This window comes from Aptenodytes patagonicus, chromosome 3, assembly GCF_965638725.1.
Source record: "Aptenodytes patagonicus chromosome 3, bAptPat1.pri.cur, whole genome shotgun sequence".
NCBI classification, from domain to species: Eukaryota; Metazoa; Chordata; class Aves; order Sphenisciformes; family Spheniscidae; genus Aptenodytes; species Aptenodytes patagonicus.
In genome coordinates, this window is record NC_134951.1 from 47,345,846 (window position 1) to 47,372,424 (window position 26,579).

General features: G+C 36.2%; 1 long non-coding RNA gene across 2 annotated transcripts in view; it reads left to right on the forward strand.

Moving 5' to 3' along the window:
* Window positions 1-26,579, forward strand: part of LOC143158996 (uncharacterized) — a 153,790-nt gene that overhangs the window by 57,910 nt on the left and 69,301 nt on the right. The window contains exon 3 of one of the 2 annotated variants that reach the window (XR_012995088.1): window positions 23,678-23,767. The exons of the other annotated variant lie outside the window; for it this stretch is intronic. This is a non-coding gene — a long non-coding RNA (uncharacterized LOC143158996). The remainder of the gene's footprint in view (window positions 1-23,677; window positions 23,768-26,579) is intronic. 2 annotated transcript variants of the gene reach the window in all.

Consider the following 26,579-nt stretch of genomic DNA (forward strand, 5'->3'; position numbering starts at 1 on the left):
ATCATTTCTGTTTCCCAAAGCCTATTTTCTTTATTAAGCTTCTTTGGATATTTTGCAGGCTGTAAGCAGAGCAGATATAACTTGATGTTTCTGAGTGTACTTATTACTTTTATTTTATGATAAATCCCTTCAATATTTTTGCACCTTTAAAAGTTGAAGTACACAAAATCTAAGGAATCTATGGAAATGCCTCTTGCTGAGCTGGACATGAGCTTAATAGATCCTGTCCAAGAATGTGTCTCAACTTGCATCACCTCACTCTATGGGCAAGTGTCTTGAATCAGTGATTTCCCTCTCAAGTTTTACAGCACATCTTTAGTGTATTATATTTGCTGCAGAGTAAGTTCTGGGATGAGCATTTGTCCCAGTGTGATATTTTTTTTCTTCTATTCTACTGCTTTTATTTATCTGGAAAAAATATCTTAGGTTTAAATTACTATTTTAAATTTGATTTTCTCCCTATGCGGTATGTGGTTGTTACAGAAGACGAAGTGATACACCAAGCCTTTTAAACGGGAAAAAAAAGGGTGTATGTTATGGGTTTTGATTATGGGTGGAGTTAATTCCTTTGCCTTGGACTGAAGTCCAAGAAAATTTGCATTTTTTTAGACGAGAGGGGTTTCTGGAATAGCGACAGGTACTTACTTCTGTTACTTTTCCTTCTCCTCTCTGCCATCCTGTGAAGCTACCGAAGTGTCCAGAAAGTGTTCCCCTTGTGGCAAAGAGAGGGAAAATCCCTGCTTCACACTGAAGTCTAAAAGTAGTAATGGCTGCATTTTGCTAAATCTGGGGAGCAGAAGCACACCTTAGGTGGCGCTAAGTTTGTTAACACAGCTGGTGAATGCTTGACGATTTGAAAATACTGTCAAGATTTTTAACAAGGCATACTACAGTAAAAGCTTCCACTGTTTTTCTTTTGTTTACATATGTGATATTATAACTGAGGTTTTCTTTAGTACGGCAGTTGCTAATTCATCCTATTTTTGTTAAAAACTGGTATTTTTCTCAAATATTCTGCTTCTGGAGTCGTGTTTTCTTTCAAAGAAAGGCACATTAGTCTTTCTATAGCATAAAATTAATACCCTCTTAGGCCATTTATTGAAGACTGCAGTATTATTATATTGTACTACTGTAAAATAGCAGCACCTGCTCTTTTAATCTCAGCTAAAAATTCTCTTGCATTTCTTGAGCATTGCGAGGTGTAGATTCAGAAGGACCGTACATCTTTTCCATGGTTTTGGCTGTGCTGTGTAACACTATTCAGGTGCATATGTGACAACAGCTTATGTATTCACCCTTCTACCAGGTGAATGCTCCTATGCTTGAAAAGGGCTTTACAAAAAGGCAGAGAATTATGAGCACTCATTAGTTATTACCAATTTATGCTAATATACTAGGAAACTAATCATTTAATCGTTCTGATTGAAATGATGGGCATGATTCACAGGAGATGTAAATTGGTATAGCCCTATTTAAATCAATGAAACTATACTGATATATGCCAGCTGAGAATCAGGTCCCTCATCTTTATTTGAATAATTTAATGGTAGGCTGACCAGACCATTAGCGAATACAGTTAATAGAACAATCCTGTATTGAAACTGGAATAGAATATGGAAGCTAGTAATGTTAGATGATTTTTTTTCTTTTTTTTTTTTCTCTCTATTGTCCTGTTGAGTAGACAGGTCTTAAGTAGATCAAGTTTAAGCTTTGAAGTTAGTGACATAATGGTACATTTAGCAAACAACCACAAAGTGGAAAAATATTGGAAAATATTTTTGCACAATACTGCAAAACCAACCCACTTTTTGATGACTTTTGAAAAAAAAAATTCATTTTACCTCTGCACCTGCTGATATTATTCACCGCTCTGTCTGTCCTTACACTTAACTAGTCTGGTGTTAAAATAGTAACTACAGTGTAAACGAAAGGTGAAAAAAAAAAAAGAAAATCACCGTGATTCATCTAGGTCTTGTTAATGAAGGAATGTTCCCTGTTAAACATATTCATTTCAAATTCTGGATGCCTGTCATTGTACGGAAATAGTGTAAACATGGTTACAAGTCTTCTATTTTTTTAAATGAAAGTATCTTAAACAAGAGTTATGAAATTGCAAACTCTCCCTGGAACTACAACAAATGTTTCTTCTCATTTCTTGCACCTCTGGGACTGTAGCACTGGAAAATGGATGCAAAAACCCATAAATTTGCCAGATGCTTGGTACAGGGTTCCTGGCATATATTTAATCCCTCACTATTTTTGTCCCTGAAAGGAAAAAAAAAAATCAAGATAAATTGGAATTTGGTTTAATTTAAAACATATTACTGAGCTAATATATGCATGTCTATTTTTTCAGTGATTGCCAGAGGTGTTTAGCAAACTGATGTCAATATATCGTGTGTGCATATATTACATACATGGAATGGTACAGAGTGCATGGTGGGCCAACTCATTTATTTCTGTCAATTTAGTATGGAAGGTCCTCTGTAGCAAGTGGAAGTGATGCCTCAAGAGGCAGTTCATGGTTTCTTAAGAGCAGTTTGATTTTAAGAACTTGATGTCAAACATAGGAAGTCATACAGTTTCCTACATTCTTGTTTTACAAGAAGTATTTGGCACCACTGAGATCCAACTTAGTTTTGAGGCTGCATTGATAGGCTGTTTTACTTTGTAAGTTAATGTAATGACAGATTTAAGCTCTGGAGTCTGGATTTTAAGAGAGAAGTGAGACTGGAAGGAGAAGGAAGGATTGCTTCGCTTGAAGAATCGTTGCTATGTTTTACAGTACTTCACTTAATTGTTTAACAATTATAATACTTTTTATTTGTGTAGCACGCTTCATTCAAGACTGTAAAGATTCCTTACCAATTTAAAGTTTCACAGAGTTTCTGAACCTGGATCAATACCACCAGAGCTGTGAGACATGATTTCAACAAATTTTACTCACATGGATTTTTGAAGTAACTAAAAATATTCACGTCTTCGATTTATGTTCAGAGAATAGTTTCAACCAAAACTAAGTTGGGAGAAGAGTAGGAACTTTGCACAGTGTTGTCTTCAAAGTGAAATATCCCAGCAAACAAAAATTAATATTTCTTGTAATGTGTAAACTTCTTGCTTTTTCATTTTAAAATTAGAATTTATAAAATAAAAAAAAAATAAAAGGAAATGCCAAATATTAGACAAATTTTACATTTTGTTCTGGACAATTTTTTAAAAATTGTCACAGGCTCACAGCATGTTTGAGGTTGGAAGGGACTTCTGGAGGTCATCTGGCCCAACCCCCCAGCTCAAGCAGGGCCACCTAGAGCCAGTTGCCTAGGACCATGTTCAGACAGCTTTTGAATATCTCCAAGAATGGAGAGTCTGCAACCTCTCTGGGTGACCTGTGCCAGGGCTCAGTCACCGTCATGGTGAAAAAAGTGTTTCCTGATGTTCAGGATGTTTAGAGGGACCCTCCTGTGTTTCAGTTTGTGCCCACTGCCTCTGGTCCTGTCACTAGGCACCACTGAAAAGAGCCTGGCGCTCTCTTTTTCACTCCCTCACTTCAGGTAATTGTACACGTTGATAAGGTCCTCCCTGAGCCTTCTTTGCTCCAGGCTGAACAGTCCCAGCTCTCTCAGCCTTTCCTCAAGGGAGAGACGCTCCAGTCCCTTCAATCATCTTAGTGGCCCTTCACTGGACTTCCTCCAGTAGCTCCACATCTCTCTTGTACTGGGGAGCCCAGAACTGAATGCAGTACTCCAGGTGTGGCCTCACCAGTGTCCTTACCCAGAGTCCTCACTCTTTTTCTTCCTAATTCTCTTCTTCTGACCACCAAACTAAAGTTTCTTGGTTTTTTCCAGCTCTGGTTATCACAGCCATTTTATATATTGATAAGATCAATTATTTCAGGGACACATTAATGCTTTAATAGCAGATTCTGGAATAAAGTCCATAAGTCCTATTTGCTACTGTTTATGGGGAGACAATGCTAGTGAAAATACAAATGAAAGCAATGTTTTAAAGAGGAAGTTCAGATGAAGTCCTTAATTGTCTGCCTTAAAAGCAATAGCACAATGGTGGGGAGAGATTGCAATGGTCTAAGAAGATAAAAACTCAGAAAAGTTAATGGCTTTGGAAATGTTGGTTGAAATAATAGTAGTATCAATGTGATGAAACATTTTGTTTAATATTAAACTACATCGTGCGAAGTGGAATTTACAATAATAAGACAGATCATTTTCTCACTGCTTTGACTTGTGTACTCAGACAGTTTTCTAGATATGGATCTCTTTTCCTTCCCATCAAAAAGATTTCATACTGTAGCGTGATCTGTCAGAGTCTGTGTAGACAAAAAGGAAGTAACAGACAAGTGAGGATTTTGCAGGTAGAGGCACAATGATAGGTGAGGATGAAAATAATTCAGCATCAACTGACATGAAAGTTTTCTAGAAAAATATCCAGTAACAAGTGGCATCTTCTACAACTTAAATCATCATAACTAAGGTTGTTTCAAGAACTTTCTTCTCCGTACAAGCTAGCAGCTGGGATTATCCAGCATTCTCATGCCGGGGAAGAGATGGTTATGATATGTACCCAGAAAGTGAGGGTACTTGGAGGTATTTTTACTTTTTCTCATGGACTGTCATAAAAACAAGAACCGCTTTGCAGCGGATGACTTAGTGCCAGTGTGAATGGAGAGTCTGCCCCCAGGAATATAGAAAGGATGTCTGTAGACATGTAGAAAGTGATTCCTCAACCAAGAAGCCTAAACAGTTCTCCTTGGCGTTGTTTTTCATATGCTGAAATCTTCATGGAGAGTCTCAACTGGTTTCAGCATCACCTGAAAAAGCCGTTTTGCAGTCAGGATCAAAACTATGTATGTCTTTATCAGCATATGTTAGTCTCTTCAAAGAATTTTCTCGTTCCCAATCTGAGAGGAGTATTTCTAATCAGTGTGTCTGAGTGTGCATATTATAGCATGCACACGCATACACACACTACAAAAAGCAAACAATCACCTGTGCACACTTTTACTTGCACTTCTTTCGGGGACTAACACAGCTTTGTGTGCCCTCTCTACATGTGATTAAATATTAATTAGGCTTCTAATATAAGCAAGTGAGTTCACAGGCCCGAGTGCCACATAAATAATGCATGAGGTACCCGAAGGCTCAGCCCGAGAAGCTGATTGGCCACCTTGGATTTGTATAATTATGAAGTTTCATTATTAACAGTGGAAGCAGTGGAGAGATTTGCCTAGCTTGAGGGACTTTGAAAGCATAAGCTGTCTCATTAGGGAAAAAGGGAATAAGGCATAATATGCAAACTTGTTAGTAAAAAAAAAAAAAGGGGGAATAAAAATTAAGCATAGCTCTTTAGTAGGAGTATTTTCTATGTATATATAAACATTTCTAAGTGTATAAAAAGACTGAAATTGAAATAGGTGAGGTCTATACTACAGCTATTTAAGAGTTTTGTTTCAAGAGGTCTTGCTTAAAAGCTTTTGTTCTCAATATAAAACAATCTTTAATATTTTACAGAAAAATCCACAGGTAGCTTAATGGGTTCTGCAAAGTGAGAGGTACGGAGGTGAAAGAGAATGAACACAGTCCAGGGTTCTTGCTAGAATGTGTGTTGTGCATGCAATTAAATCTCAAGGTCAAACAATTTACAGACAATTACTTTTCTAACATCTCCAGAAATGCCTGCTTACACGTCTTTAATTTTAAATGATACTGATATTCCAATTCTCCCCAAAGGTTAATGCTGACTAAATCCAGCTGTGACCTGACACGATGCGACAGCACAGTGCCTAATTATCCTCTGGATAGTCATTTACTTTAAACCATTAAAGAAATAGGCTGAGAGGAAGATTTAGGACCCAGAAAAAATGTTAGCCTGACTTCTTTCTTCTTGAGGATGGGATGGGCTGAAAAATAAAAATAAAATCTTGCTAAATGTTAGCCATTTGCTTTGATGGCAGAAAATTGTTCATCCCACTCTGTTTTTTTTACAGGTTAAATTGCTAACTAGTTCATTTTATCCATTGCCTACGGCTGGCGCTAAATGTCAGTGACAAATTTTGTACTTGTCTTGAAGAATGAATTAAGTTATGCACAAAAGCTATAGTGCTCTTTTTAAGATGAGTGAATTGCAGAGGGAAAAAAAAAAGTTGCTCGTTTGAAAAAGGATTATTTCGATTAAAGGCCTTTTCTATTGTAGTGGAAGACAGGTAGTGGTTTAAGATAATTCCGACAGTTACCTCCCACAGAGGCTGCAGTCCTTTACTAGAAAATTCTTTAAGAGCACTTGTGTCAGATTATATACTATGATTATTATCATAAGACCATTTGTGACAGTAAAGGGGGGGGAACAATTACAGAAAATGGCAACTATTATTCATTAACTAAGGTAAAACTGGTCTTTCTTCAGTGAGGTCAGCATTCCATCACCGTCACACAAACCTTTCTATGGTTTGTAGCAATGGCAATTAAAACCCCCCAAAGTATTCTCTGCCAAATGTTGGTACAAAGGAACAGTTCGTTCAGCAATTTATATTGAGAAGACCTAGCACAGACTTCACAACCCATCTGGTTTTTAGTTGTCTGGCTCTGGTAGCACCCCATCATCTCCAAGTGAATAAAGGATCTAAGAATGATTGCTACCATCATAGTGTTTGAAACTCTACACTGGTTTACTATCTGTAGGCTAAGCCTAAGGGAGCTCTGCATGTTCGTATTTTACTTGGTTTTATTTTCATGTGCACTATATCTCTTTATTGAAAATCTAAGGAGAGCTTAAAGTTAAGACTAGACTTTACAGCTACATCTCTTACAGGGGGGCTTCATTAGAAAGTCAACATCTCTCACCCCACTGAGGTGGCATAACTGATGTTCTGTTGTACTTATAATGCCTAATTTGCTCTAGATATAATTACTACTACAGGGCAATAATTATTTTTACTTTTTTTTTTTTTTTTATTATGGAAGTGCCTGATATTTCCAACTGTAAGCAGAGTACCATTGTGCTGTGCACTGTACAAAAACACAGATTTGAAAGAAATGTTGTTTTTAGTGGCACCCACAGGTTTTGGCAGATACTTTTCTCCTCTCACTGTGTGCATAAATATTTTCACTGATACCAGCTGTAGAAAGTGATATGGTAAATGCTAATCTCAGTACAGTCATAGCAGTCACAAATGGAAGTTAGATCTGTAATTTCAAGTTGAAAGCTGAAATGAAAAATCTAGTGATTATGCACTACTGCCCTAAGCTACTGAAAGATTCCCTCTTTCTTTCTCTCAGCACTCTCATACTCAGGCAAGGGGATAAAGTTTCCTCCCCAGGAGAAAGAAAAATACAGATTATTAGTTTTCTGGTGACAACACTGCAACTCCTGAAGACAGTCTGGCTCTAAAAAGTAATACAGGCTGGGATACATCTCACCTAACTTTGGACATATAAAGCATAGACATCTCAGTTTGAGCTAGTAATTTTTGCTCCTATTCTAGTGAGAGGAGAGAAACGGGTATGACCAGATGCATTCCATGTAGTTTCAGGCTTCTGTTTAGGATGAGATGAATTGTCCTCTGAAGGTGCTTGGCTCTTCCCATTAATTTTAAAGAGAACCTAAACTTGGTTGCAGTTTTAGATTCCCACGTTAGGATGCATGCATCATACCACTGATAATTTTCCTTTTCCTTAACTTTTCATCTCTGGCCTGCCTGCTCACACTTGAAGAATTCATTTCCACTCCCTATGCATGAAAAAGTGTCCTTCAAAGTTTTTATGAAGTGTATTTTAAGCTGTTTCTCTGATATATTTTTTCCATTTGTAAATACCCACACTTTTGACCTTCCCTTTGATAAGCTAGTTGGAGCACCTTCAGTCCCATATTTCTGTTTTTTTTTTTTATAACCTTGCATCACTTATGTAGCTTTCTTCTAAGTTTTCTACTTCACACATTCTTTTCAGTGTGAATAAGTGTTATAAGAGTGGTCTCACCAAAATTTTGCATAGAGAGACTTTTCCTTGCTTCTGTTTTGTGATGTATGAGAATTTTGTTAACTGTTAGTGCCACAACATTGCATGAAGAAAGTATACTGAGATAGATATTTATAATTTCCTGTAATACTGCTTTTCAAAGAAAAATATGTGGGTTTTTGCTCCCAGTTACCTATTTACTTGCATTAGACTGTATAAATAACTATTTATAACTGTACATTTTCCTGCCTGTGACCATTCGGCTAGGTGGTCCTTTGCAGAAGTTGCACTCGACTCACTGTTTATCATCCTACTGACCTCGCTGTGTTCTGATAACTCAACTTCCTAAAAATGATCTTTGTTAAAAATATCGTGACATTTGGCCAACAACTATTCTTTTTGGCATCTACTAAAACCAGCATCACATATTGATAATTGGTATATTTAATGATTTGAAATTTTGATAAAGAAACTACTGTATTTTGGAACCTGTCAGTGAGTCAGATTTACTACATTTTAGTTACTCAAAGTAACTAAAAGTGGCTTACACAAATTTAAGCATTTTATCTAAGCCATGCAGGCAGGCAATATAGAGAAAGAGGGGCATCTTCAGAGGGCAATCCATCTCACCGACTCCAATGGAAAAGCAGATCAAAACTTAAACAAAGCAAACAAATAACAAAAAAAAGCAAAACAAACCAAAAATGTCTTTGCACATGTAGTCCTCCAGAAGAGAGAAAGAGAGAGGGAGAAAACAGCTCATTGGTAACAGATCATAGTCATATTCCACAGACAGTGTATGAACTGTAGAATGGGCTCTTCAAACACTGGCATGTTTCTCTTCACTGCCTGCTCAGTAGGTCTTGGAAACTTATCTTACACTAAATATTTAACTTTTAGATGGATAAAATTACATGGGATGAATATCAACCTGTGCTTGCTGTTTGAAAATGGTTTTTTACATTTCCTGTTTTATTTATTTGAGAACTAGGAGAATGTTATTTAAGAAAATGTAATGGTCAGATATGTTAAATATTATGTTCAGTTCTGCAAAGTAATAGAAACATTTCAGTTTCATGTTTATTCTTAGAATAGAATTCTGGAAACTGTATCTTTTCCTTATGGCCTTTTTTCACATCCTAATTATTGGATGGTCTCCTGGTAAATTCTCTCTTTTACCAAAAGTTGTAATTATGTTCAGCTGAAACCTCCAGCCTGGGCTGTAGAACTTTCATCTGAACCTTATTATAATTCCCAGGACAAATCCATACTGGATCATAGTTTCTGATCCAGAGACCCTGCCTCTTTGAGAGCACTTCCTGAAGTGGAAACACACATACTCATCAAGCAAATATTTCATCACTGTTACAGCTGTAGCTTTGAGAACTGTCTTCCCAGTAATATTACTTTGTAAAATAAAGAAGAATCTGCAAAGGACTGAGTGTGAATATGCTTTGGTAGCTAAGAATTGACTTAAAATATTTGAAATATTTCCAGTGGATAACTTTTAACTAATTTTTGTAAATGCTAGAGTAATGCATATATATGTTTAGTACTAAGAAGTACAGAGCATACCTCTGTTTTGTTTTGTTTTTAAAGCTAAATGCATAACTAATGCAAAAGTTCTGCTTTCACTAATTCTATTTAGCAATTTTCTCTGAGCTTTTGGATTGAAATCAGTGGGAACTTTTGTGGAATAAGTTAGTACTTTCTGTAGGCATGGGTAAGAAAATATGCTCCTCACAAACAATACTGAGAGGCAAACAAGATGTAAATCTTGTTATTTACATAACAACAAGATAACATTATCTTGTTATCCTGGTTAAAGTTTAACAACTAATGAAGTGGGCACAATACAAGAATTGGTGGGGGGGAAGGGAGTAAAATTCAAATAATCAAAGTAAACCTGTTGCTCTCATTAGGTAGCAAGGTGTAACTATTAGTAGTGGGAATAAGCTGGGATATTAGAAATAACACACATGTTCCTGCCACAGGTTTTATTGTGTTTAGAGCATATTGGTTATCTGAGATTTCCATTTTTCATATCAAACTCATTTCAGTGTAGTTGTTTAATTTCTTTCCTGCAGTGCTACCCTTCACCTGTTGAATCGAAGCGTAAGTGCCTGGTAACTTAAGAGTATCAGCAATTTTTCTTCCTCTTTTTCTGGGAATATGTTTCCTCTCAATAATGGATTAATCCAGGCAGAAAGAAATGCAGAAAGCAAAAATATCCCTTTGGTTGCAGAAGAGGAAGAACACTGTCCTCGCTGCAGGCTCAGCTCCTGCTGGCTGCTCCCGACAACACACCTGGAGCTACAGGGCAGAGTCCACTGGGTGAACAGCAGGCACTGGCCTCCCTCAGCTGAACATGCCTAAGAGGTGCATTTGTGACAACATCTAGCTTGTTTAAAAATGATTGTAGGAAAGAGAAAGGATGCCGTGCTGTTTGGCTGGAGGGAGTCAATCTACTTGCTGCTGGCAGTAGGGTACTAGAAATCATATGATGTGCAACCGTGGGCAGAATAAAAGCTGATCAGTGAGGTTGTTACATTAATGGTCAGTAATATGAAAAAGATAGTAAAAACCTTGAACTCTAGTCCCTCCCCATACACAGATTTGTGAAATCTGCATTTCACAAATGCAGATTGGAATTCAAAATGGTGCATTTTCAGTTTGAGTTAATAACAAAATCTTAATATTTTACTTAAGAAAACATTTCTATGCATAACAAGAATTCCTCTTGTAGGATTTTTAAAGTGCCATAGCTATTGGTTATTGTAACAGACCTTATGTTTTGTTTTGGGGTTTTTTTTGCTGAATGAGAAATATTCTGTTTTCAACTGAAAACCCCTATTGACTGAAATTTGTCACTTGGTCATGTTGCCAAAAAGCTGGTCCAGCCTCATTTTCCTTTTTCCTCCTTTCTAACATACACTTATCTTGGTCTTTTCTTAAGTAGTGGTTTCAGTCACTTTCAACCTTTTTTTCTGGGTAATAATCATTAGTTTTACACTTTCAGAACATCTTTCCCGAGGCTTCTTTGTCAGCCCACTTGCCCTCAGGATAGCTCAAGGTCCATTTGGATAAGTTGCATCTTCCCTTGCCTGGGTCCTCTAAGGAAACTTAACCCTTAGTGTCTCTTTAATGCATGACCCATTCCAAAAAAATCTCCAGTTACCCCCAGTTCCAAAATAACACAGCCAAGCCTATAGTAATCTTAAGCCTAAGGCTTTATTGTTGTTCCAGTGACATAAGGATCCATGATTCTGGATAGGTTCTTTCACAATGAGAGATAATTCAGTTTTATTTCTAGTAGAAATTAAATTTTCATTCTTGCTTTTTTTTTTTTTTAAATTGTGTTACATAGATTTGCATATCTCAGACGTATGCCTGTGAAAAAATAGCCAGAAATGTATTTTGAAGTTGTTGGGTAACTCTAGCTTGAAGGATGATGAAAAAGGAGCCATCATTGCCTTACTAGTTTTTTTTCCTTGTAATTTCAAATTCACTACAGCCAGGAAAGGACACATTTCGATGTGTTTGGCAGAGATTCCTAAGGGTAACAGAAGCAGTATACAGGCAAGAACAAAGTCAGATTAGTTTAATTTTGCTTTTTTAAATACGGTCTTGGCATGTGAAATGTTCTGAAGCTAAGGGCATTGCATAAATAGAAACCATATTATGCTATGGTGTTTATCAAATGCTCCTCAACTACTGCACCACCCCCATAAATCCACCAAAGCTTTTATTATTCAGGGGTGGGAAGGTAGGCAGAATGGAGTGGAAGCTACAGAATGATTTAACACTGTGGGAACTTAATCAATAAGACTGTTGCAGAGAACTCCCAGGAAAGAGTGTTGTTTTCCATCCAGATGATAATGAGGCAGACTAGCAGCAACCTCTGGAGGAGGAATGCTGGAGCAGTGAATCTGTGGTACAGCTTTGCTAGTTGCTAATTAATAGTTTGAGGCCAAGGGGACACCTTTTTGCCCCTCTGCTACTTGTAGTTTCTTTCTGGCTTGTCCCACACGCCTCTCTCACTATTGGGGTCACTTTGTGCTGAGTTAGATTCTGGACGTTTATCCAATTTAACAACAGTGCTAAAAATCCAAGTTTACCTTTCTTCTCCCTCCTTTGTTCTTGGCATTATTAGTACATTTATATTACTATATAGCACTTAATCCTTCCGTATATTGCAAAAATAGCATTCTTGTGTAATCTCTTATTCCCTGTGCCTTGCATCCCAATTTCAGACAGCTGAACTTATTTTGGTGTTTGACATCTGTGGTCTGACTGGAAAACATCAACAAAGGCCAAGCTGGACAGCAGTTAAACATGACTAATATTTGCGATGTGCAAATTTAAATAATTTTAAGTGGTGTTATCTTGAAGAGGTCGAGAATGCTTGTTTCATGATAGGTAAGTTCAGTATTGATTTTTCTTACCTTTATCTGGAGTCCAAAACAGAACAGGGATCCACTTTAACACAGCTAAAGCTCTGGCTGAATGATGCCGTTATATCTGTATCTTTGCGACACGTATTCTTGTAGTCCTTTGGTTCTTCCAGCCTCCAATGTAATGATGTACAGAAGAAGTATAGTATTGTATGGAAGAAGTATAGAAGTAGAGGGAAAGAAAGTATTATCTCCATTGCCAGAGAAGAATTTAGGCAATGGGAAATTAAATAGCGAGGTCAATGTTGGCCATAAAGCAGATGGCCAAAAAGCAATGTTGGCCACTGCAGTCTAGTAGTGTATTGAACCCAGGTTTTCAAATCACATTTTATGGGAGCATCTAAAAGCGTGGCATAGGTAAGAATGAATTTGTGCATTGTTTTGCTAAGGCATAGGTAAAAACTACTACATTCACTAAGAAATAGAAGATGACATTTGTTTTAACACAGTGAAAATGAGTAGTAGTCAGCAGCAGTCCTTCCAGGTTTCCAGTCTAGTAGTATCACTACTACATCATCTGACTTCATAAGATAATTTACTTCAAGATTCTTGAAAGATTTTCTTAAATATTTTTCCTAAACCACACTTGCCATAATTAATCAATGCTAAGAACAGAACACGTGAAATTCTCTTTATTGATGATATGTAGTGGCTTTTGTTTCATTTAGTTTTGGTTTAGGTAATTTTTTTCTAATTATTTTGTTTTCCTGACTCTTGATTGTCTCATCTTTATGCTAAGCTTGTCACTACTCTTGTAGTCATCCAAAGCAAAAGTATGATAGCAGAGAAAGCAGTGGAGTAACTGTACCTATGTGCCAATGTATTTTTCCCAGTTTCACAACAAAAGGCCCTTGAGACTAAAAATGCTCATTTGATTTTTGCTGATCTGAGAGGTCTGTGCCATCTTTGGTAATTCGCCACAGCAGATCAAGCTTTACATGGAAAATATTGCATTAACTAGAACTTTCAAGTGTTAAACATTTTTTAAAAGACGTATTTAAGCTTTGGGGAGGTAATGCAGATAATTTTTTTGCATTGAGTTTCAAAAAAAATTATAATCACTTAATCTACTAATGAGTGAAGTGAATCGCAGTCTGTGTGTTTATGTGGGTTCAAAAATATTTCTGTTTTACCTAGAAATTCAACTGATGTATGCAAAATTATCTAGAAAACTTGATTTGGATACAGAGCTCCTGCAGAAATTAGGCATTCATTTCCCCTAGGCAGCTTTCAGCATTTGAGCCTAAAAATAGCACATTCACGGTATAATTTGTAATTAATAAACCCGGCTGGTATTTAGAGACTACTGACTATTCCATTGATAGTGTTGTTTCCTTGGCTTTGCTATCTGTCCCTCAGTACTAAGAGTTTCTGTTGGTCTTGTGCTTTCATAGTAAACAGTTTGGGGCAGAGACCTTTGTTTCAGTCAGTGTCTAGGGTAGCAGCTAGTGTTTTGGTTTCCCTATTCAGAGCTGGCATTGTGAGAGACAAGTACGCCGCAAGTAAATTATTTAGTACTTTAAGTGTCTGTCGTCTAGTTCTTCAATGCTCGTTCTCATCAGTGACTCATGCTGCAAAGAGGTTCGATATCATGTTCATATGGGAGGGTTTGGTAACACTTTTTACAAAATAGAAGATATCTTCATAACTGAAGGAAAGCAGCAATATGTTTTATTCATTGGTACACTGAAAATTGTAGTGCAAATACAGATTTAACTTGGATTTCAGCACAGGGCTGTCACAATGGCATATGGGCAGAAACAGCAGACACCAAATCAGGAGTCATTTCTGGTAGGCACCACAACAATGTGTGCATGAGCACACGTGCACACATATATACACACACTCCCTAAGTACAGTCTTTGTCCTAAATAGATATCCATGTAGTGCTCATGATTTACAGTGATTTTTGTTTGTGAACCATTTGTATTTTCATTTTCTTTTGTGCTTTGACAGGATATAATTATTTCTGAAATGTATAATAGGATCAAAGCATATTTCATTATTAAAGAAATTATTGCATTATGTTAGTGCCATCCTGACTGCATGAAAGTGGTAATCCAGTTTTGTTATATTTTTTTCAAATGAGAAGTTTTTTCTTATGAAAATTTTGTGAAATTAATTGTTTGCTTTCTCCCAACCTCTGAGGAGTCTATAGCTTCAGAAGGTATCAGATAAAGGATGATGACATGTAATGAGAGCAAGTTCTAGCTATTAAACTTCCTTGACTCACTTTAAATATTGATTAGAGAAACACTTCTGGGCAAATATTTATATTGAGCAATAATATAATTCAGTGATTTTTTTCTTTTTTTTTTTTTTTTTTTTTACTTTCTGAATATCATTATGTCTTCAGTAATTTAGCCTAGAAAAATACATTGTTAGCCATGGGTTATATGAAAAAGTCCTAGACAGATGAGACCAAGAAAGAAAAGTAAAATTTTCCAGCAGTAAACCATCACTCATAAGATGCAAAGGCGCTCTGTGTTGCACAGCCTGTATCTGGCCTTTCCCAGGGTTTGGGACTGTTGTACCTGGGATATTGGCTTCAAGCCATTTCTAATATAATGCTAATGTTGTGACAGATACTAATGAAACCATGCTGTTTCTAGATAAAGCTGATATTGAATACATAGGCAGAAGAGGTAATTTCCTTATTCACTTTCTAAATGAGCTCAAGGAGTACATGGGAACCTTCCTGCGTCTGTGAATATCTCCTAGATTTTATTAGTTTTTCAACAAGAATAAATTTCTTTGCATGTTTTTGTTTACTGCTTATATAACTATAACAGCTGAACCTACTTGTTGTGTAAATGAGTGATGTTCCCTTTGTAGGGGAAAAGATGTATGTTAAAAATTTTCAAAAAACCTTTGAAGAGTCTAAGCAACATCAACGTATTTGTGTTTTAAAATTTCTTCCTAGCTTTTACTCAAATGATGAAGAGTCCTACTTGCATGCCAAACACAGAGGGACCAAGTATGTATATTATACATACTATTTGAGTAGCATCTGACTGTGATGGCTGTGTGTGATGTTTAATGACTGGGTTTTATTTCTTCAATTATGTTGAGCCTTTGCTTACTAAGCGCTCCAAACATTCACTGAAAGTTTGGGGTATCCAGGTTAGAGAGCAGTGTAGACCCTCCCCACCTCAAGGCAGCATGATCTGCTCAGCTGTCGCACGCTGAATGTCTTGCTTGCCTTACTCAGTGTTTCTGGTCCAGACTGGGAACCAAATCCTGCAGGGAGGCTAAAGAAGTATGTGCTTGCCATGGACATGGCAGGATATAAATCTTGACAGAAGTAGCTGAGAAGGGAAAGGACAGTGTGAAGCCAGTTGTCCTTACATATCTGGCATATCTGTTCCTTGTACCCAAATTAGATCTCCAACAGAGATTTTTTTGCTTTAGGTGGGAAAATCAATACAATTTTAAAAGACATTTTCAAGTATTTCCTATTAATAAAGATTATTAAAAAGATAATTTTTTACTTAGAAAAAAAAATTTCCTTGGTCAGTTTCTCAGGTAGAGTCCATGTAGAGTACCCATGGTGCTACCTAGATTTCGAGAAAGCTGCTCTGATTTAGGAGATTTACAGGGTTTGGTCTATTGCCTGTAAATACTTTATGAAATAGACAAATCAGTTTGATCTTATTTGAGGTTGTAATACATATTTCGCATGATTGTATTATGGGTGTATGCCATGATGAAAACTTGACTTTATGTTGAAATGGTATCTGTATGTCCATATTTCAGTACGTTTAGATTTTGTAAAGTTTAACCTGAATTTTGAACTAATGTTTAATAGTTGATTTTATATTGTTTTAGAATAACAATCTTATATCATCTTTGATTGCTGATGTGTAATGTTGAGATTTCTTCATCTTAAGTCTTTCTTGCTTCAATATAGTTTCTTATTGCTCTAATTCATATCATCCTCTGTCAAGTAAGAAGTAATGCAACTCATTTTTCAGATCCAATTATTGAAAATGAGAGGAGTGTGTACTGTTCTAATTAAGAGCCAGGACGAAAACCCATATATTGGTTTAAAACAGAGAGGAAAGGGAGGTTCTAAATACTTTATAATGAAAAACTCCAAAAAGGAACCTAGGTTTCAAAATCTTTAAGTGGTAAACTAGATGAATAGGTAAATGTTTGAGATGCTTTTTGTCATCTCAAAGGATGCAAAAACAGGTTCTTAGAAATATTATACACCTGCTAAAATATGGCAGCTAGCCTGAAGTAATATTCTAGGACAGTACTTCCTGCTTTTGTCAAAGAATGATCTGGCCTTAGGGATTAGTCCACAGTCTGGCTGAAGCAAGGTTTTTTCTCAAACCAGTGAAGGTATAAACAGCCAGAGGTGCGTGGGTGTGCAATAGCTGCTTTAGTGCTTGGTTACCATTGCAACTTAAAATTATAAGGTTATACAGATGTCTGCAGAAAAAGACCAACCTCTATATGAAATGAAAAGAAAAATGTAGTTTTAATTTGTCTCAGGAATGACAGTGATTCTATTATAATTCATCAAAGAAGGTATTTGACAACAAAGTAGGTGCATGTTAAATACAGCGTTTCTGACGCAATATGAAGGTTCATCCTATACCAGTGTAGCCCAATCAGTTTTTCTGATCATTCAGTTTGAAAGCTACTCTAAAGTACGGTAAGACTTTTCTTCACTATATTATTGATTTCTAATTTTTCTATTTAAACCAGTTTTTCTTTCTGGTCAGATATTGTCCCAATTTTTTATGAATGTAACATTTGGAATGTGATGGCAAATGAAGGCATATCTAATTCTAACAGATATCTTGCGATTTGTTTTCCTGCATGCTGTCAGTGTTTCTGACTTGCAACGTTCCTGTAATTCTGTTCCTACAGCAAGTTATTTCTGCACGTATCTAAGCTGATAGATCTCTTTCGTGTACAATTGCATTTTTCTCATATCCAAAGTGACAGATTTTCAAAACTTTTGGATTGGCCTGAGGTGGTCCTGGACTTATTCTCTCCTCAGTTTCTTTTTTCATATTTGTAATTACATGGGCCAGGATATTTACTGTGAAAGTCAGGATGCTCATTTATTTAGTTCTTATCTTAAATATTTGTTGCTCTTCATGTTCAAAGTATCTTTTTCAACTGTCCCATATCGTCTTCCTCAGGTTAGTGGCATACTTCAGTTAGGTTTCTCCTTCCAGCATAGAAGCTGAGCAGCCTTCTTCCTTGGTGCTGTAACATTTCACCTAAGCAGAGCTTTAAGTCTAGTTTTGCTCACCTTTGCTTATATTGTTGCCTATCTGGACAGTATCCTTACTGACAGTGATCGTGTAAGGTCTTTTTTTTAGTTATCTTGTCTCTGCTATCATCTACAAGTTTTTGCTCCCGTCTGTGGGAAACCGTGGCTGTGAAAGCCCATGGCAAATTGTACTTGGTTAGTATAGTGTGTAGTACCTAGCAGTGTGTAGTGGAGAACGACTGCAACTCAGATAATAATAATACAGGCCTCTGTCAAACTCCATAGATCAGAATGTTTCCTCAAGAAAATGTAATACCACCAGTAAAATGAGATAAGATACCACAAGTAACTGAGAAAATATCCTTGATGGAAAAAGAGAGTTGTTAAATCTCTAACCATTACAAATTCTCTCAAAATGTGTAGGACAACAGAATAAGGTTTAACCAGCACTTCTAGTATGTAACTGCAAGAAATAGATACCTCAGAATAAAGACATTAAGTGATAGTGTTATTTCTTTTGATAGGATGATAACAACTTGATGTTTTCAGTAGTTCTCAGTTGAATCAGCTAAGAAAACTGGTTGTATTAGAGAAATTTGAAGAGTATTCCAGTCCATATAAATATAAAACAGACGTTTTTTCTAAGCATTTTCTAAGCAAAGATGAAACTCTAAAAGTGTTTGGGAGTTATTTAAAGGCAAATTTAAATATTGCAGGTTGGGGAGCTAATTGAGTCCTTTCTCTGAAACCCAAATGGTCTGGGACTTTGGACAGAAAACTTCGGAAGGATGGTGCTGACCAATCCAAATTTAAAAAGTCATTTACTTTGCCAAGTAAGAGTAAAGTAAGACCAGAAAGATGCTCAGAGAGAGTAGGCAGTGCCCTGATGCTGTGGATATGATAGAGGATATGCAGTGCTGCGGAAAAGACATTAGGCAGAAAGGCATTAGAAGACCAAAAGAGGCACCACAACTATAACCTCAATAAACATAAAAAGTCTAGAAAAGCCTGCCTTTTGAGGAAAAATGGCAAGAATTGAACTCCATCAATTTTCAACTCCTTTGAAATTATTTTCAGGCTCCCACAGGACATCACTACATGAGTGCTGCTACCTCAGAGAATACCCTTCATAGGAGCAGTAGTGGACATTGCAGTCAAAGATGGCTAAACTGTCAGCTTGGAAGAAACAGGACATTGAGTGATTTACATCAGAACAAAGAAATAATGAGATTCTGTAATATTAACACTATGGGAAGAACTGAAATAGTAGAAAATGAAAGGGTTAAGCTGTATGCTTTTTCATTCAAAGTGTATGTTAACAGTGTATGTTGTTCACTAGACAAAAATATGATCTGTAATGCTATCAGGGAAGAAATCCCATGATAAAATGAAAAATTTGGCAATCCTTTCAATTCATCTCTGAGTGTAAGTGTTGTCCTTGTAGAGGCAGGGAACTGATTAGGAAAGACTTTGAGAACAACTTCTAGGGTGTAATAAGCTCTCAGCAAACTCAGAGTACTCTAACCTGACTTGCTTTTTCAGTAGTCTTGTCTAAGATGAAATATGGACTGAAATTGTTAGTCATGCACACATTCTGCAGAGACTAATGAAAATCATTAGTACTGAGTACGTGAACACCATTTTTTGTAGTCTTTGCTGTTGTTGAAGTCTCAGACCTGAATGGGAGTATGTCTACAGGCACTAGGATAGTGATGCTTAAATTATTAAGGAAAAAAATGGTGATAAGAAGACAGAGATTAGAAACAGAAAGTCCAAAAGAAAAATATATCGTGGATATCAAGTGAAAAAACATGTTAGAGGTAACTGTTTCAGCCTGTTGCATATGTCAAAAAAAGAAGAAGTTGAAAGAAAGATTCTTGTTGATGCAACCTGAAAAAGATCCTTCCATGGGACCAAAGGTGGAATAGATTTGATGATATCAGCTAGTTCTTCTAGGCTAAGACTCTCACATTTCCAAGATTGCCCTTTGAAAGCTACTCTAGGTAAAAAAATAGTCATATATATAAAATTTATTTTCTCTTGGCACAGTAAATTTAACATCTGATAATCACCCATAGTGTAGCAGGCATAAATTCAAACATGTTATTAGATTAAACGTTCTGATTATCACCTCGAAATGCATATGCTGACCTTAGGTGCTGGTTTAACAAAGGGGATGGAATCAGACTCTAATACACAGAGGATACAAACCACAAAGGACCAAGTCCGTCACCTCCAGTTGCCCCTGGAAAGTTTGTTGAACTACCTGTATATTTTATGATTTGATGCTCTTCATGCTGAGATCTGAGAGGACTACTATATTCTATTTTAATGGTAGTTTCCAAAAAAGGGGCCTTTAGAAGTAGCAATCAGTTTTGGATTAGACATCTTGAATTTCTCTCTCAGTTTGGCAGACATGCTCAGCAGACATACAGAAGTAAGGAAATGGAAAAATGGTCCCCTTTTGGTCCCTAAACCAAAAGCCATGGACTGGGAGGAAATACATATCAGAAATGAGAAATTAGCAGACACTAGAAGTACTTAATTTCTTAGATTCCTGTTGAATCATATAAGGTCATTTACAGTTAAAATGAGAAATTGTTAGAAGCTGTAACTTAGGCTTGCTTGGGCAAAAGAAAGAATCATTCTATAATTTCTAAATCCTTAGACTCTATTTATGATTGCCTAAACCAACAATTTTTCCAGCCTGAGATCATTCAGTAAAATAAAGCACAATGATTTTGATTGTTATTTTAATTAAATACAGAAAACAAGCATTGAAATATGAAAGAAAGTTAAGGCTTTATTGCCATGGTTTTATAAGTTTCACCTGTAAGAGCTGGGACAAGGATTTGGAGATATGGCTGTGCATAGCAGTGTCGTGAGTGCAGTGACAACCATACATGCCCATTGTTTTGCATCATTAGTACTGCACTGAATCTTCACAAAAAAAAAAAGGAAAAAAGAAAATGCCCACTGAGAAATGTAGCCTCCAGAGTCCAGTCTTTTTTATTACTTCACTTTTTTTTTCTTTTTTTCTTTATACAGCACCTAATTTAGGCCACAGACAAAAAGAAAATGTATCTTGAATATGCATCACAGGTTCCAAAAATGAAAAGAAATTGGATTTGGATAGCACTTACTCAATAGACAGATATGATACATGGTAAGAAGGTGCACTGTCTGCCCTGTGATAGATTAAACTACTTTGTAGGAAAATTACTGTGAGCCAGTCACCACCACCACCGTGGCTAAATCTTTAATAAAATTCTGTTCCATATTCAAGAGCGAGGTATGAAGTACACAATAAGCAGAGTGGAGTAGAGTGCCATTTATCAAACCCCAGCTAGGTCTGTAATCTCCTGCTTTATCCTTTTTTAGTACTTTATTTGTCTTTATTGTTGCAAGGAAGCACATTTACCCAGGGCAGTGGGCTTTTGGTGCTGATAAACCTTTTGTTTTAAATTCTACCTGTGGGGTTTTTTTCTTTTTTTTTTTTTCTTTTTTTTTGGATCAGATAACCATCCTGTCACTCTATGGGAGTAATTAGTTTGTTTTGTTTTGGTGGTCCCTTGCCTGTTACATGTTCTTTCACCCTTCCTTGCCTGACCTGACCCTACCTCTCTTGTCTCTATGCCTCAAAAAAGGATACCAAAGCCTCTAAGACATTTTAAAAAGAATACTTAAGCCTGTGCAGAAGGTGGTCTGGGATGTATTGCATAATGCTTTTTTGAGACGATTTGGCAAGATGGCAGTGTTGAACCATGTTGCAGTTGGCCCCTGGGTGGCACTACATGGCTAGACCTGGGACCAACAAAAGCATTTTTGGATAAAGGCAGAAAACATAATTGAAGCAGTTTTCTTTTTAAAAATTAAAGGCAAATCCTTAAGCTAAATTTGTTGATATTTGCTGACTTCAATACAAAAACGCAATAATATTAAACTGTGTTCCTTTTATTGAATGAGATTCCAAAATGTTCTGTATATCTTGACTACCTGATAATATCTGGATCACTTTTGGCAACATGCTGATATTAAGTACAGATGCAGTGGAAGAGTCCTATGGGTAGAAGTATGTGACTAGAGCTGCTTTGTGCTGCCTGAATATGCATACTACCAGTCTGTGCTGCAGCCCTGGGGGTGATTTTTTTAGTACTATTATAACCCTTTTTATTGTTTGAATAGCAGTTTTATGACAAAACATTTATATTCAGCCTGCCTTTGTACTTGACTGAAAGAGAGCAATCACTGAGAATGATAAGGCAACAATGGTAATGATAACTGCATTTATGGAGGCTTACAGAATTTAAACGGGCATGCAAAAATAGACTTACAGTAGTGCTCTACCTGCATCTGAACTGGTTTGGGTATATTTCTTGTGCCTGGCCCATGTTTGCTTATTGATGGAGATGTTGCCTTTTCTCCTGTTTTTCTCCCTTATGGCATTTCTTCTGTATGAATCTTACATGTGTGTACATCAGGTTTATCTTACCATGGAAAGATGTCATAGTGAGATGGAGGAACATAACCATTTTTCAAAATACACATCCCTGAAATTATTGCTCAACTTAAGTAGCAAGTTTTCAGAGTTTGTGGTTATATGATCTTGCAGCAGAATGGCCATTACCTGTCTTTCGAGGTCCTACCTGTCATGAAAAATAGGCAATTCTTTCACTCTCCCTTGAGAAGAAGTGAGGGATAGTACTGGACATTGGAAAGTAATCCAAGACTTTAAAAGCAGTCTATCTGTTGCCTGAATATTTTTAAGTCGAATCAATTCTACTTTTGTTTTCCTTTGCTATAGTGTTTTCTCATGCCTCGAGGTTTACACAGATACATACACACATGCACACACACACACATTTGTGTATTTCCTTAAACTTATTGCTTATAGAAGAAGGCAAGAAAACAACAAGCAGGTTCAGTGTGTTTTGAGGGGAGACAGATAGTTCCTGGATCTCTGAGTTTTGTGTGAGGGGAACAGAATAGGGCTAGATTCTGCCACGTTGTTCACAGGCTGCTAAGTAGACTTACCGATGTTAGAGGCTTTCTTACTAAGGAAGAGACTGTCCTCGTGGAGTTAGAATGACAGATTCAGCCTACATTTTTGTATAGTATTTTTCAATATTTTAAAATAATTTTGTCAGCAAGCTATTTTATATGAAAATCTCTCTGGACTGTCTCTTTTTATAAGCCAAAACAACATATATTTTTATAAAAGTGAATGACTATTTTAAAGACTTTTTAAATGTTGAGCCATACGTTAAGATTTTATTGATCTTGAGAGCTGGTAATCTCAACATACCTCGGTTTCTTTCATACTATAGTTTTCCTAGTATACAATTTTATTTCTTTCTCCACCTATATTTTAATTTTCTGCACTTACCATTCCTTTAAAAATTGACAGTACACAAAAGCTCAGTGGCAAAAATTTGTGAAAACTAAGTGACTCTAGAAATGTAGGAAAAGAAAAAAAAATTAGTTGTTAAAAACAAGATATATGTTTTATTTTATTCATGTATGTTATTTCACTAATTCAAAAGCTCACTAACCACACTGCATTTTTTAGTGTTTGTATGTGATCATTACATGTTAACCTGTTCATGTGTTCCTGTCTGTGCTATTTGGGCTTTAAATATGTTTAAATTAATAATTCAAATTCTTTTATGCAAATGAAATATAAGTAATGAAAACATTAACTTGCTTTGCCTAAGTTCTTATAGTATTTTACTGGAGTGCTGTATTCAAAGATATGTCATTTTCTACTAACTGTCTTTCTAATTCTTTTGTGCAAATGATACCTTTTCCCCAGGCCCAGCTACTTAGTGGATATTATTGAACAAGTGTCTTTTATAGGATCTAAAAAAGTGCAGCATTATGTGAAAGAAATTTTAAAAAATGTGCATGTACTATTTAGGAATATGCTTAGTGAATATTAAGCAAACACCTGAAGTTCCTGTGCTGCTGCCTAGAACCAGCACTTCATTACCTATTACGTGCAGTGACTTTGAATTTTTTATTAGGTACTGGTCTTTTAGCCTGTAAGGCTTGTGCATGATGTATATAAGAGCGATTTCCAGCAGAGCGAAGCTTATCACAGATGCACCTAAAAGGTAAGGATATTTTTTAATTTTTAGTTCGCATGCAGAACAGCTGCCTGCAGAACACCTGCACACAGAGCAGGAAAGAAATTTGGTTTAGGAGTTGATTATACATGTCTTACCCATATACAGGAAGTCCAGAAATAGGCATGATGAACTTCAGATAAACCCAGAATATGTAAATGGAAAGAACAATACCAGAATATTTACCCCCTAATTTTGTGCTACACTACATTTTTAGTGCTTTTTTTTTTTTTCCAAGCTGGTGAGGACAATGGAGAGAGGCTTAAATATATTTTGGATTTATGTAGTCTCTCCCAAATCTGTAGTATTGATATCCATGGTTTAGACAAGATAATTCCTGAAAGCAAAGTTGAACTGTGAATCTGGCAGGCAAGGTATGCAAACGAGTGAATCATTGCTATTGGCATTCCGCATATTTGCTAAGGAAAACAGTGTTAACAAGCGTTAATGAGTATTAAGAAAAAACAGAAAAGCAGGAGGAAATGGTGAAGAATTGAGAAAGGCAGCTAATAAGAATGAGAGAAGGAGAAAAGGCACAACAGTAAAGCTAGAGGTAGTGAAGAAATGCATTGATTACTTTTTCACTGAAAATGGCTTAAATGGGCTTTTGAGGGTGAGGGACCTTATCACTTAGGTCATGAGTGATAAGTCCTAAGAATATTACTTTAGGTAATTCAAAACAGGTAATTCAGGAGATAATTGTGCCTTAAGAAAGCATGGGCTATGTACAGAATGTGTTGATACGCTGAGGGTTAAGATAACAGAATTTGATAAAAGAATATAAGGGGTAAGAAGTTTCGAAACCCAGGACCAACAGGGACCTTCCTGGTCTCTGAGTTTCTTGTATTAGCATCATAAACTTAGTAAACTCCATCTTAGAAGTTTTTGCTTTTTCTGTTAGAAATCTTTTCTTGGACTTTGTTTTAGAAACTTTTCCATCCGAATTTTTTCATTCCCAATTTATAAATACTTTTTGTACCAAAATTTGCATCTTGGCTGTTAACTGTCTTTCAGCCTGGTGTTTTATCTTCTTTAGCCAATTCCTTATCCACCTTTCCATTTCACTGCTAGCCTATGTATTTGCAACTTTAAGTAACCTTTTCACATGTGGCATTGTATGAAATACCTTGCTGAAATCCAGGTAGATATTTCATCAGGCATATCAGTTATCTTATTAAAAGAAAGCTATTGGTTTAGTCCGGCATGATCTTCCTGCAATTAGTTTATGTTGTATTTTAAAGCTGCAAATGTCCCCTTTTCTTATTCATATGAAAACAGAGCTGTTAGTGATAGCGTAATGAAATCATTGCTCTTGCGAAGGGAAAAGCCTTGTCAGCCACATTTTCTGAACAGTGAATTTGGGTCATGCCATTTAAAAAAAAGGTTTCCTTGAAAGCAGTCTATTTTTGATAAAGGGGCCTTGATCCATTCCCCAGTCAGACTGAGCATGCATGTCATGACAAATCTTTCCTCCATTAAAATCGTTTACTATCCTAAAAATGAATTAGCTGAATCAATATACTCCTCCTGACGTTCCCCTGAGGAGACAGGAGCAGCTGCTTGAGCAGCAAGTGCTGCCTGAACAGTCAGACACCTCACCTGACGTAGGCAAGGAGGCCACCGCTGATGTCACCAGGGAGCAAGAAACGGACCCTTGTAGGGAACCAGGGAAGACGGTTACTCATGGGTGCAATGGTTTTGCTGGGGCAAAACTGAAAATCAGACATGGCTATCAGAACTGGTAGAGCTGCACAATCCTGAAAATGTATAATAGTAACAATAGCACAAACCCCAAGAAAGCAAGATGAGAAAGGAGACAGCTATTGTTTTCTATGTGTCATGCTCCTCTAATTACTTGAACTTCTTGAACATCTGTGTAGAGACTTAACTCCAGTTAATTCATTAGATCAATTTGTTTTCAAGGATAGTTTCTGTAAAATTTCTTCTTATTTGGCTTCTTATGCTGTATAGATATCCGGATATGTAATGCTTAAGGTATTTAATAATGAGCATATTCGCCAGTTTTGACTGTTTTCTTCAAAAGAACATCAATGCTTCAGAGAATAGGAAAAACAAGGGTAAAAAGTCAGGTATAAATAAATTGAAAAATTTGAGCTGGATGCTTTCAAAAGGTTTAGTGTGCACAAATTAACAGATGTAAGATTTCTACAGAGGTGGTAAATATACAGATTTTTCAAGATTTTTTTCTAAATGGAAATATAAAAAAATGAAAAATAGTGCCATGGAACAAGTCTTTTTTAAATTGAAAAATATTGCAGATAGCTCTTTATGGCTTAGTATTTTTCTTATTTTTCTATGAAAATTGATAACTTTTTAAAGAAAGACAGTATTAACACATTGAGCTACACAATTAAAATTTATTTTCAACCTCAGAAGAGCTGATGGTAGAACTTGATTTGGAATTCTTCTCAAAATTATTTTTCAATAGAAATAATTCATGCTTTGAAATTAGAAGTGGCATTAGTATGGGTCAATAGTAGAAGATCCCTATTTAATTTGAAAAATGAAGCCTTGACATTTTTGCAATTAGATAATTGAAATTTTTAAAAGTGAAAGGTGTTTTTGAAGTGTAGCTTTAAAAAACCTTTGGTAATAATTATTAGTTAATTTGTACTAAAAATTGCAAAATCAGTACAAAAGCATTTGGCGTGTTCTAAAATTACTGAATATAGCTATATGAATTTTTCATAGTTTATTGAGTAAATCAAGTCTTTTTTTTCTGATTATTTCGATAGGATGATATTTTGAAATCTAAAACTACTTTTTTGCCTGTCTGCCC